We start from the raw sequence: 3123 nt of genomic DNA, 5'->3' as shown, positions 1-3123 counted from the left end.
GGATCTTTTGCTGTGTGCACAGAGAAGGCAGCAGCAACAGATGTGTTGCAAAACCAGAGCACAACCGGCATCTTGGAAAGCAAGCCCTGGACTACGTCACTCAGAGCTCAAAGGAGCGCAGAGGAAGGGCTCTTGCACAGCCACTGCCCAGGGGACGATGCTTTCCCACAATTCCGGCTGCCACAGGAAGGGCCCCAAGCAGCAGCACCTCCCTTCCCTGCCCTCTGAGGGCCTGCACTCACAGCACGTGCAGCAGCTTGAAAGACACTGCAAACAGACACCGCGGGGAGGTGGCATGAGCTCAGGGGGAGTTGGGCCTCCATCCCGTGCTCACAGCATGGGCACCTCCTTCGGCAGCCAAAGGACCTCATCAGACGTGGAGATCATGCCCTGCCAAGTCATGCAAGGCTGCACAACATGCCGGAAGGAAAAGTAGCAAAGCTCAGGCTGCCCACACCAAGGCTTTCTCTCCAGGCAGCAAGGAGAACAGCAGGCACAGCAACAGTGACAGGCTCCAAGACACACCGTTGCCCCCTCTCCTCCCAATTCCTTTAGCCACTGCTCAGTGCTCCCAAACACTCTGCTTTTAGGATGGAAAATGGATTCTAGTTGGGCACCCAGCCTCAAAGAAGGAGAAAGGCATCGAGGGAGTCAAGCACTGCTACCTCTGCAGCTACGCTGCTCATTGCAGCTTGCCTGCCCCGGGGACATGCTTGGGAAAGGCTTTGATGACAGGAGGGGCAGAGGCTCTCTCTCACTCTCACTGGAGCCCTCCCGCCTCTCCCGGACTCTGCACGCACACACACACACGCACAGTCCCCTTATCTCAGAGCCCACAACTCTGATCCGGCATTCAGGATGCTCTGGGCACACAGAGAGATGCCTGACAGCAGGATGTAGCCACGCTCGGCTTGTGCCAGCCCCAAGAGAAGGTTTCACATGAAGGAAAGGGCTTCAAGGTCACTACGTGAATCTGGCACTGTGAGAACAGCCCCTGCTCCTTGGCCTTGGGGGCAGGAAGAGGGGGACTGCCCTTCTGCTTGCAAGGCAGCATCCTTTCCAGGCCAAGAAAGAGCTCCTCTCTGTTGAGTCCCCTCTCACTGCATACTCCCTGGCCTCTGGAAAGAGCCCGCGTTGTGGCCCAAAGGGCAGACAGACACCTCCCTCTTGCAAAGGCTTCACAAGAGCATGCAGCCCTCTCCTCAGCCTCACAGCGTGTCCTTAGAGCCCTAGCCCTGCTGTTGGCAGGTAGAAACAATCCTGCTTACTTTCAGCTATGGGGAATGAGGAAAGGCCCCCATGTCTGGGGGGCAGGATTTGACTTTCCCAAGGGTCTCCACCCGGGAAGCAGTGTCAGCAGAAACAGGAAGCCAGCAGGAGGCTCTCCCAACCACTTGCTCTGTGCAGCCCATCCAGCCAGAGATTACTAGTTGTTGCGGTATGGGATGAAAGGCATTCAGAGTCACTAGGGCCATGATGTCCAAGGGAAACATGCATCTCCAAGACCAACAAGGCTACAGGCTCACCCTCACACACAGCTCCAAGCACCTCACCTGCCACGACGCTCCTTCCCCTTGACTCTCTTCCCCATGTCTTTTTCCATTCTAGCAGGCTGCTTTTCTTGAATGGAGATGTACATGGCGGGAACATCCCCTGTAAGCAGCAGACCGGAAAACCCTGCAGAGCACCATCGAGGTGGCCATCTGTACAGCAGTGACTGCGTAGCACCGCTCCAGCCAGCGATAGACCTGTGAAGCCTCAAGGGGATTCCTTTGAAGCCATGTTTCCAAGGCACTCTGAGGCTCTCCCTCACTCTGGCTCCTGTCCAGCTCTTCATTTCTAGCCTGAAACACCCTTTCCTGTGGGAATGCTTTTCTACTGCTCTACCCTGTCCACACCAGGAACAGTGGGGCTCGCAGGGACGTGCTGGTGACCTAAGAGGGACTCTTTGGGGCCATAACTTCACACGAGGGAAACAGAGCCTGCGATCCTTCGTCGGATCTCACGGGCTGCATTTTCTCTGCGGAGGCAGTCAACCCAAAAGCATTGGTCTGGCATTGTGAATGAAAAACTTGCAAGCAAAGGGTCAAGCTGCCTGCTTTGAACATCCGAGGAAGTCTTGGCACACATCACCGGACTTTTGACCATCTCCTCTAGGTGGCTTTTCCCATCAGAGGAAAGTACTAGGATTCCATGAGACAGGTCCTCACAGAGGGCACTCCTTCCATTACCATTCTGCTCCAGACAGAAGCAACGAATCACAAGGATTCTCCTCAGCTTGGACTCCCTTCTTCTCCCCCTTCTCCCATGGAAGAGCACTTTGCCGTGTACATTAGGGCACGAGTCCCCTGGGAAAGTTTAACTCAAAGGGCCTAGCTTCACTTGGGACTGTTGGCCTGCCACGGGGTCTTACCCCCGCAGGAGGCACTGGAGACTTCCCATCATGGGTGAGCAGAACTGCATCTAGTGCCTCGTACTATCTAAGGCACTGCACTGGAGCCTTGGCTCCGCAGTCCTGCCAAGGAGGACAGAAGGAGAAGGTGCAAAACCCTGGCAGCAATCAGCTGCTCTGTTACCTTTCTCAACACCGAGACTGTCTGTTCTCCTTTCCTCTTCCCAAAGCTCTTTCACAGCTCTCACTGCGCGTTTGGTGGGGGGAGTCACCAGCTCAAGCCTGGAGATAGGGAAAAGACTCCACGCTGAAGGAAGGGCACCACATTGCCATGCAGCATGTCCTTGGCAGCTTATGTTCATTAGGGACACACAGAGCTCCTAGGAAGCCCATCCGATCCCTAAGTACAATATGCAGAATATGCCAGGTCCTGGAGGACTGTTGTAGGAAACGCAGTGACCAAGTGAAGGCCTGCAGTGCTGGGAGGGGCAGGAGCTTCCTTCTCAGACTCTTCCAGGCTTTCCCTGGCTTTCCCATGAGAAAGCTTTTGGCAGCTTTCCAAGACAAACCCTCCATGCTGCCACCGGAGGCAGTCTCCCAGCTCTTGACCATGCTCGTGTCCAGGCAGAAGAAACTAGCCTCCTTTCCTCTACCTTTCCACCACCGTTTGAAACTCCAGCCTAGCCCTCCACATCCCCTGCCGTCCCTCCAACACTCATGTCAGTGCCTCT

Source organism: Rhea pennata, unplaced genomic scaffold, assembly GCF_028389875.1.
Source record: "Rhea pennata isolate bPtePen1 unplaced genomic scaffold, bPtePen1.pri scaffold_26, whole genome shotgun sequence".
NCBI lineage: Eukaryota > Metazoa > Chordata > Aves > Rheiformes > Rheidae > Rhea > Rhea pennata.
This window is presented reverse-complemented; position numbering follows the sequence as displayed.